Raw genomic sequence first — 10,941 nt, 5'->3', positions numbered from 1 at the left:
GTTAAGAAGAATGTCTTCAAATACTTGATTACATTTCACTAGAACAATACATTTGCAAAATATTTTATAAAAATTCAATTTGAATGATGAATAATTCAATTTTTTTTACAAATTCTGGTAAGTTTTCTTTTCAGTTTTTATTTATTTATTTTGGGTGAGAGAGAGAGAGTAAAAGCTGGGGAGGGAGAGAGATTGAGAGTGAGAAAGAGAGACAGAGAGAGAGACAGAGAGAGAGGATCCCAAGCAGGCTTTGCAATGTCAATGCAGAGCCAACATGGGGCTGAACTTACAAAATGTGACGTCACAACCTAAGCCGAAATCAAGAGCCAACCCAACTGAGCCGCCCAGGCATCCCACATTCTGATAAGTCTTACCTTTCAGTTACATATAAGTGAGAACTTTTGCTGAACCAGTCGCAAAGAATATGAGAAGATAAACTAAAATATATGTTTATTCCATGCCATTATAAAGAAAAGAATAACTAATAGTAGGTAAATTTCCTGAGTGACTATTATGGACAAGAAATATAACTATTTAATACTAACATCAACTCAAAAAAAATTTGGTACTCATAATTCCCAGTTGAAGCTGAGGCAATTGAAGCTTTGAGAGGATTAATGACCTCACCAAGGTCACAGAGTAGTAAATGGAAAAGACTTAATCATTAAACTATATTTAAGTGTCATTGTGGACTCCAAAACTGGTTAGGGAGAGGTAAGAAGGCTCATGTCTAAGTGGGTGCTCCTCATTCTTAGAACTGTAGCTGGCATTACTATTCATTGGCACTGACAAGCCTCACAAAATCTAACGCTTGAGTATGTTCCCAGCAAGAGTCTCTCCTGAGAGGTTCTCAGGCACCAGTGTGTCTTTGATGTGATCTATGGGATGAGTCACAGTTACAGAAAGCCTGATGATGTAGCCATAAGGCCTTGAGGCTGGGCAGAGAGAGAAGGGCCTGATGTGAGCTTTAGAAATGATGACAGCTTTTACACTTGGTTAAGGATCAAGACTGACAGGGGATCTGGAAGGTAGTTTTCTGGGGACTTGGCAGGAAAAAGAAATCTCTAGTGACAAATGGAATATAACCTCATAATGTACTGAAAGATAATTCAGAGAACAGAGCTTACTGGGGAGAAGTTTCTGACTTATGACATCCATGGCCCTGCATTTCAGTGAGCTTCTTGCCTTTGGAGGTAAAAGGGTTGATCACTCGTGCAGGATGCTGGAAGAAGGATTCAACATAGTCTAGATTGCACCATTGATCTCTAGGATCTCATTCAGGCCTACATGGAAGAAAATTTTGAGCAAAGAGAAAATACTGCTTTCCTACTCATTTTCATTTCCACAAGTTCCCCTCCTGGTGGTCAGTTTATCCCTGGAACTCTACAAGCATGTAACTAAGCAGGGCATTTCATCTTCTCTCCCATGCCTCTACCATCTCACAATGAGTATCTTAAAACAGAAATATAATACTATATCTTATACAAAGGATGTGGGGAAAAATCAGACATAAAAAATTATTACCGCTCTTCTTTGTTAAGAATCCATGGAACAAGGTATAGGACAATGTTAAAGGAAAAGAAGAAAAGTTAATTACTAATCAATTAAGAAGTCATTGAATACCTGCTCTGACACAGTTGTAGCAGCTGGAAATATAGCAGTGAACAAAACAGAAAAATTCTCAGGGTGCCTGGGTGGCTCAGTTGGTTAAACAACCAACTTCAGCCCAAGTCATGATCTCATGGGTTCAGGCCCTACATCAGCTCTGTGCTGACAGCTCAGAGCCTGGAGACTGCTTTGGATTCTGTGTCTCCCACTCTCTATACCCTTCCCTGGCTTGTGGTCTCTCTCTCTCTCTCTCTCTCTCTCTCTCTCTCTCAAAAATAAATAAATGCTAAAAAAAATAAAAACAAAAAACAGAAAAGTTCTCCATTTCTATGAAGTGTGCATTCTGACGGAGACAAATGATATGCACATGAACAAATAAGCATATACTGTATCTATTGTAGATAAGAATTATGGATAAAAAGCAGATAAGATGTTAGACAGTGATGAGGGTCTGGGTTACATGTTGTTGTGTTTAGATTGGTCAAGAAGCGTTTTTGAACAAGGTGACATTTGAGCAAAAACCTGGATGCAATGAGAGATGAATTAACCATGTGGATAGCTGAGGGAAGAGCTATGTCGTCAAATGGTATGGCAAATGCAAATGTCCTAGGTTGGTAATATGGATTTTGTAGGGGAGAAATATTTGTGGTTAACAAAGAATGAGTCAGGGAAAGGAGATGACATCAGAGAGGGAAACAAGGGTCATATAATACAGGGGTCCTTACAGACAATGGGCCAAGGTATGGGATTGGAATTTTATTCCAAGTAAAATGTAAAAACTGTGGAGGGTTTTAAGCAGAAGAAAGACACTTATGATTTGGGTTTTAAGATAATCATGCTGTTGCCTAGAAATTGAACTCCAAGTAGATGAGGATTAAATCCCAGTGAACAATGAAAAGGTCTAATAAAACATCAGTAGTCTAAATGAGAGACTGTGGGGCTTGGAGTTAGGCGGTGAGAGTTAGATTTGAGAGTTAGATTTGAGATCGATTTTGAACTGCAGCTCACAGGATTCAATGATGGATTGGATATAGTGTGTAAACCAAAAAATGCAGTCAAGGATATAGCTAAGACTTTGGCTCATAACACTGAAGAGGCAGTCACACTTAGACTGAGAATGGAGAGACCTTCTTAATTTGGTTTGCTTTGGTATCAGGAATTTGGTTTTGCCCATGTTTTGTTTTGAGATTCCTATTCGACTTATGGTGGAGATGTTGAGTAAAGGCTATATGTCAAGTTTGGGGTTTTGGGGGTGGTGCCTGAATGGCTCAGTGGGCTGAGAATCCGACTCTTGGTTTTGGCTCAGGTCATGATCTCATGGTTTGTTCATAAGTTGGAGCCCCGTGTCAAATGCCTACTATGTGCCAGTTACTGAGCTCCACACTTTGTTAGATACTCTGACAGTCCCAAGGTTGAACTTGGGGTTGGCAGGTCCACAGCATTGCACAGAAACTATGATTCAGTTACATTCATCCGGATGCAGGGAATTAAAAGATTTGTGAGGTGCAATAAACCCAGGGGAAGAAAAAAAAAAGCATGAATGTTACAAGTTTCTGAGGAAAAACAAGTCTTTATAAAAGTGATTTTCCTTTCTTCAGGGAACCTATAGCTTAAGTTTCACTGAGAGGATTAATCCTCATATTTTCTTTAAAGGAATTTTTTTTTCTTTTTCCTGAGCTAGACTCCCCCACGGTGAAGTAGCAGTTTAAATTTTAAAAGATTAAATAATACAAGGAACTTCATCTCAATCTACTTAATTTCCTAGGATTCTTGGCCCAAATACTAGGCTGTTTTGTTAATGCTCAACAACCTAAGATCATGGGGCGGTTGAATCTATTTGTGCAGCCAGCTAAGCGATAGAGTAAAAAAAGACCAGGATTTGGATTCAGATGTTCTAAGCGTAAATCTTGGCTCCATCATTAATTTTGTGAATTTGGTGAAAACTCTCCCCCCCCCACCATCTTCCCAGATCTCACTTGATCTATTTTTATATGAGGAGATTGGTAATTATATTAGTCAGGACTCTTTCAGAAGCAAATGACAGAAATCTAAGTCAAAGGCATTAAGAAAATAAAAGGGGCACCTGGGTGGCTCAGTTGGTTAAGCATCCAACTTCAGCTCAGGTCATGATCTCTCAGTTTGTGAGTTCGAGCCCCATGCCGGGCTCTGTGCTGACAGCTCAGGGTTTGGAGCCTATTTCAGATTCCGTGTCTCCTTCTCCCTCTGCCCCTCCCTTACTCTCCTTCTTTCAAAAATAAATAAACATTAAAGTTTTTTAAAGAAAGGAAATAAGTAGTGTACTGGCACCCAAAAGTCCAGAGTTACAGCTCTTTTCGGTGTGGCTGCATCTACGGGTTGGCATTACGTTATTAGGCACTGTTCCTTTCCATCCTGCAGTGCTGCTTTTCTTATAGAGATGACCTTATTTATTATTTATTTTTTGGCTTTATGTTTTCCTTCTTTCATCTAACAAATTCTAGAAAAGGAGAGTTTTCCTCTCTAATAATTATAATAAAGAATGAACAAAAAGAATGAAATCTCTTTGGCCCAACCTGGTTCATATGTTCTGCCTTAAAATAGTCATTCACTTGATTAATGAATTTATTTACTAGCCACTACTTGAGTTATACTACAGGGTAAGCTCTATGGTCCTAGACTCTATGATCTAGTGGTGAACAAACATAAAACTTACATAAATATATAAATCTCCTGCCTTCTTTGGGTATTTAATCAGAGGAACAGTCAGGCAATACACTAACACATGAATAAATATACAGTATAACATTCTGCCCTTGCTGTCATGTTAGGAAAAATGAAGCAGGACAAAGGAATAGAGTGATGGGGCACCATTTCAAATAGGGTGATTAGACAAGACTTTTCTGGTATGGTGAAATCTTGCAATTCTGAGAAAAGTGAAGCTCAGAGAAAACCAATAAATTAAAGATGCTTGCTTGTTGCGTTACAAGGATGGCAATGAGACAAGAGGCTGGGGCAGAATGATTTAGGAGGATAGCGGTAAGTTACAAGGATGGGAAGACACCTCGGGTCAGATTTTATTTTAAATTGTTTGGAAATTCTGGAGGATTGTGAAGAGCAAAGATAGGAGAATTATCTAACTTACGTTTTCAAAAGATCAATCTTTTTACTATTTGGAGAATAGACTGTAGGGCACAGGACTGGAAGCAGGGAATCATTTGGGAGGTTCTTCTACTGGTCTTGGTAGGAGATGACTATGGTTTGGACTGCAGTAACAGATGGAGAGAAACAACCTGATTCAGGATGAAATTTGAAGGTAGAGTTGACAGGGTTCATTGATGGATTAAATCTCTTTCTTCAAGAGAAAGATTAAGAACCATAATGTAGGAAGAATCCATCAGACACGCCAATCTTCCTAGTGATGAAATGCAGATGGAAAATTGGATATGCATGTCTAAGGGAGTCTTGGTTATTTTTCCTCTATATTCCATAATAATATTCATAACAATTATTACAGGTTTGCCAGAAATATGGAAGATACTGATGTTCAAAAACATTGTAGATATTTATACACCTATGTTTCTATCCTGTTGGGTGGTAGGATAGACCATCTGAACAATACTTACAGAGAGTAATATAGGATATTTATCTAAAACAAACCATAGTGCCATTACTAGAAGGAGGAGTGAATACTGGACATTAAAAAAAAAATCACAAGAGATGTCCAGTATCAAAAGATGTCTAGTGCCAAATTTTCTTAAACTCTAGAGCTTGTATCAGATCTTCCCTTTAATTCTCAGAGAAAAAGTTATTGAATCTTTGTAGATAGGGAAGCACCTACTCAAATTTCTTAATCTGAAACTTGAATCTTTGCATATGCCTTACCTTTATTACACTTTCTTTTCACTTTTGCTTTAAGTATGCTGAGTCGCTTAGCATAACTTATGTGTTTTGTTCACCACATTGCTTGCCCTTTCACCTGTGCACATCTTGCCCTCCACTGGGAATGCCTTTCTTTTTGTCCTGACCATGCCTCGGTGCTTCTCTCTCTACCAGCTTTCTCAACTCTCTAAAGTTATTAACTGCTCCCTGCTTCTGGGCTTCCCTTAGCACTCAACACCAACAGTTTCACCTCTCATATACATGCAATCATGGTATGCCCAGATATTTGCTAGTCAAGGATTTCTATCTCAAGTTAAAATTGCCAGATCACAGTGAAAGGAGCAATTCTCCTAGGTGTTTTCAAATTGGCTTTCTATAGTTAGTGGTTTACCAGTTCACACTTGTAAATGAGATTGAGAACCCATTTCTTCATATCCTAGCCAACACTTGGCGTTTTTAGGTTTTAAGACTTTTACCACTCTGAAGAATAGGAAATAAATGGTTTTTCTCTGGTCATTAGTGGTCATTCAAGGTTTCTCTCACAACCTGAATTTGTATCCTAGTTGATTAATTTTTTATTTCTCTCATAATTTCTTTTTTTGAAGCCTCTGTGTATGGCCTTCTGGGCTATCCACTGCGCAACCCCTATGGTACATCATTCATGTAGACCACAGTGGCGATGGTATCATTCTGGGTTTTTGCAAAACGGTGGCTCTGAGGCAAAGGCTATGTTTTCCTCATCTCTATACTTTCTGTTTGGATCAGAATTTGGCACAGAGTAAGCACTAACGTACAGAGAGGACAGTTTCACTGATAACATTTCAACAAAATTGCTTTGCTTCCAACATCTCATGAGGATGTAAAAGAGTAAAGTTGCTGCATCTAGACATTTTTATTGTTATGTGCATTTTATGTTTTATCATTTTTTTAAAGTCACATCATCAGGAAATGTGCTTGTCTATATGATGTATAGTGCTAACCTGACTTTTTGATTCGTAATATGGGTCTCTCAATTCTGAGTAGATATATTATTGTGAAAGACAGACGTGGAGGTTGGTTAATATATGAAATCAGAGAAAAGACCCTACCCAATCAATTGTGCACTTGAAATTGTAAAGATAATGGCTCAGTCATTTAAGAGTCTGACCTGGGCCCAGGTCATGATATCTCAGTTCGTGAGTCCAAGCCCCAAGTCGGGCTCTGTGTTGACAGGTCGGATCCTGGAGCCTGCTTCGGATTGTGTCTCCCTCTCTTTCTGCGCTCCCTCACTCGCGCTCTCTGTCTCTCACTCTTTCTCTCTCTCCCTCTCTTAAAAATAAATAAACATTAAACATTTTTTAAAAATAAATAAAAAACATAACGGTTTTCCTTTTTCCAAGAGAATTATGCCTGAAAAGCACAATCCCTTATATTTGTTCAGTGTTTTTGGTTTACAAAGGACATTCACATTATGTAAAGTCATTTGATTTCTACTAAAACTCTGTGGGTTAAGTCACACACATGTTATTGCTGAGGTTGAGAGACATTAGTAAATTGGTTGAGGTGATCTAACTGAGACAAGCAAAATCTGATACTCAGGGGCAACAATGTGCTCATCTGTGTAACTAAACTTCCCAACTTGCTGTGGAATGTGACCACAGGAACACCATTTTAGCTAATGGGACATAAAAGTGGAAGCCTGTTGACATTTCTTTGTTTTATAACACATTTCTTTATTGTCTTTTCCAATACACTATTTGATACAAACAAAAGAATATATATATGTAAGTTTTAGAGAATAATAATTATATATAATGAATACCTGTGAACCCTCTACCAAACCCAGGACTAGAACATAGCCAACAACATCCGTGTCTGTAAGCTCTTCACTGATCTCACCACAGGCCTTCTTCCAGATGTAACACTGTATTGAATTTTGTGTCTATCATTCCCAGGATTTTCTTTCTCAATAGGTTGTCTCTTATGTATATATGCCTTAACAATATATTACTTAGTTTTGAGTTTTATAAAAATGGTATTATACTCAGTGTGTCCCTGTGGGACTTTTTTTTTTAATCACTCAAAATCACATTTCTAAATAACATAATCATTGAATACATAAAATACTTTATTTTATGTATGGCTGTACTTTTTTTCATTTTCACTGCTACAAGATATTCTATTGTATGAATACACCACAATTTATCACACTCTCACCAGTGAACATTTGAAAGAACTCCAGTTTTCTTTCTATTAAAATTACTACATTGGTCAATTGTATTCATGTATACTGGTATATATGTGATTTTTTCTAGTAGTTCATTGTTATAGGAGTTTGGATGTTTAAATTTATAATATAACAGTATTTCAAACTTGGTTGGACCAATTGAGAGACTCACCACCATTGATCAACACTTGTATTATTAGACTTGTAAATTTTGCCAATCTATGGAGTATGCCTATGGCCTAAATTTGCATTTCACTAATTTTCTATATAAGGTTTTTTGTTAAGGTTATTAATAAAGTTGGGTGTATTTTCATATCTTTAATGACCTTATATCATTCATCTTTTGTGAAATACCTTTGCATGAGTTTTGGCTATTTTTCTATTGAGTTATATATTTTAAATTGATTTATTGGTGTTATTTTTATATTCTGGATATAAAATTTTTGTTTATTATATGTTATGTCATGGTTTCTCCTCCCAATTATGGACTATCTTTTTATGTTCTTACATTGTTTTTGATGAACAGAAGTTCTTCATTTTAATGTAGTTGTATATCTCCTTTAAAAATGGTTTCCATTTGTGTTTTATTTAATAAAAAAATTCTGTAATTAATGGTAAAGAATCTGTTCAATTTTTTTTCTTCTGAAATTTTTAAGTTTTTGTTTTCATATTCAAGTCCTTAACCCATATGGAATTCATTTTTGTGCTAGATTAAAAGAAAAATATCCATTTTGGGAGAATAAAGGACTTTAATTCAGGTCAACTTAGTTAAGAAATACTTGTCCAGTTTTCAAAATTTACCTTTTCCAAATTATGTGTGTGTGTGTGTGTTTGTGTGTGTGTGTGTGTTTACTTTTTCTTTTTGTGGGGAAAGAGAATCAAGACAAAAAGTCATAGAGATGATGAAAAAACTGAAATAAAATAATTAATCAATTAAAAACAAATGAAGTAAAATTATGATTTAGCTAAGGACTTTCTGAAAATTTCCTGTAGTAAAGGAAAATAACTCAGGCTCTGTTTTATGATCATTTATCCTCTTGAGAGAATGTTATTTTTAAGTAGAAGGCTGTTCTTTAATAAATAATTTCTTTTGCATTAATGGCTATTTTGGAGGGTTACTTAAAAATAATAGAAAATGACAAGAAAAGAAGTTATTTTTCTAAAGAAATATGAGAAAAACCTCTTAAAACTGCCTCCCTTTAACTCCTTCTCTCCCCTCAGCAAACAAACACACACCACCAACAACAAAAACCCTAAAACTGGAAAATAAAACCACAGTATTAGAGAAAGGGTAATTAGACAACAATGTAATCTATGAAGTAGTTGGGTGTGTGTTTAGCCAGAAAAAGATTTTGAGCATTATTGCTGAAGGATGACATTGTCCAGTGGTTTACAACCCAGTTCATGCATTGGAGTCTCCTGGAAAGCTACTACCTGGGACTTCCTCTCAGAGGTTCTGATTCCCCTGATCTGGGGTAAGACCCTAAAAATGGGACATTTCAAAACCATAGGTGAATCTGATTTTGTTATGGATAAGAACCATTGATTTCATGGGGCCAAGCTCCTCATTTTACAGATTAAAAAAAAAAAAAATTGATGGAGCTCTCCATAGCTCACTGTGGCTGATCAATGGTGGAACCAGTGCTAGATTCCAAGTTTAGTTCTCTTCCCACGTAATAATTGTTCACCCTGCTCATTATCTGGATAGGGTCTTTTTTTCTTTATTTTATTTTATTTTATTTTATTTTATTTTATTTTATCTTATTTTATTAATGTTACTTAGTTAACATGCAGTGCAATATTGATTATAGGAACAGAATTCAGCAATTAATCAACCACACTCAACACCCAGTGCTCGTCACAACAAGCACCCTCCCTGATATACATCATCCATCTAGCCCATCTCTGACATCCCCTCATCATCCCTCAAGTTTTTCTCTATCATTAAGAGTCTCCTGTGATTTGTTTCCCTTTCTTCTTTTCCCCTGCCCTTTTCTATATGTTCATCTACTTTGTTTCTTAAATTCCATATATGAGTGAAATCATAAGATATTTGTCTTTCTCTGGTTGACTTATTTTTTCACAAAAAACGGGCACATAGATCAATGGAACACAATAGAAAACCCAGAAATGGACCCACAACTATATGGTCACCTCATCTTTGGCAAAGCAGGAAAGAATATCCAATGGAAAAAAAGACAGTCTCTTCAACAAATGGTAATGGGAGAACTGGACAGCAACATGCAGAAGAATGAAACTGTACCACTTCCTTACACCATATACAAAAATAAATTCAAAATGGATGAAAGACCTAAATATGAGATAGGAAACCATCAATATCCTAGAGGAGAACACAGGCAGCAACCTCTTTGACCTCTACCAGAGCTACTTACTAGACACATCGCTGAAGGCAAAGGAAACAAAAGCTAACATGAACTATTGGGACTTCATCAAGATAAAAAGCTTCTGTACAGCAAAGGAAACAATCAACAAAACTAAAAGGCAGTCTTCAGAATGGGAGAAGATATTTACAAATGACTTATCTGATAAAGGGTTCGTATCCAAAGTCATAAAGAATTTATCAAACTCAACAGCCAAAAAACAAACAACCAAATTAAGAAATGAGCAGAAGACAGGAATAGACATTTTTCCAAATAAGACATTCAGATGGCTGACACATGAAGAAATACTCAACATCACTCATCATTAGGAAAATACAAATCAAAATCATGATGAGATACCACCAGGACAGGGTCTGTTGGTACCTACATCACTTAGCCTTGTCTGCATTCACTGACACTAGACTTATCATTGGTGTTCAGTAAGTATTAGTTGAGTAAATTTATATCTCAAGTCCAATTACCAATACTGGCCATATTGGAAAAACCTGTCAATGGAAGTCTAGTATACAAAATGCCATGAGGTTTGCAGAAGTTCAGAACATTGAGAATGTTTTTGATTATTTTTGGACTCAACAAGCTATTTCCCATAACCCTAGAATCTACGCTAACTTCTGTCAGTTTCCATGGTACCAGCTAACTGTAGAGATTTTAGGGCAGGCTGGGGACACATGGAATATGTCTAGGCTGGGAGAGGAGGGTACTGCAGAAATCTTACACTTCTGCCACATGCAGAGAGAAGGGAAAGTATCCACTACTGGATTTTATTAGGATATTAGCAACAGGTTTACAAATGGGGAATATAAAAATGGCATGGAGTTTTCCCTGAACCGGACACACATCTACATAGGAAGTGCTAAAACATAGGGG

The sequence above is a fragment of the Panthera uncia genome, chromosome C2 (assembly GCF_023721935.1).
Source record: "Panthera uncia isolate 11264 chromosome C2, Puncia_PCG_1.0, whole genome shotgun sequence".
Lineage (NCBI taxonomy): Eukaryota > Metazoa > Chordata > Mammalia > Carnivora > Felidae > Panthera > Panthera uncia.
The sequence above is the reverse complement of the archived record's forward strand: the minus strand, read 5'-3'. Positions refer to the sequence as shown.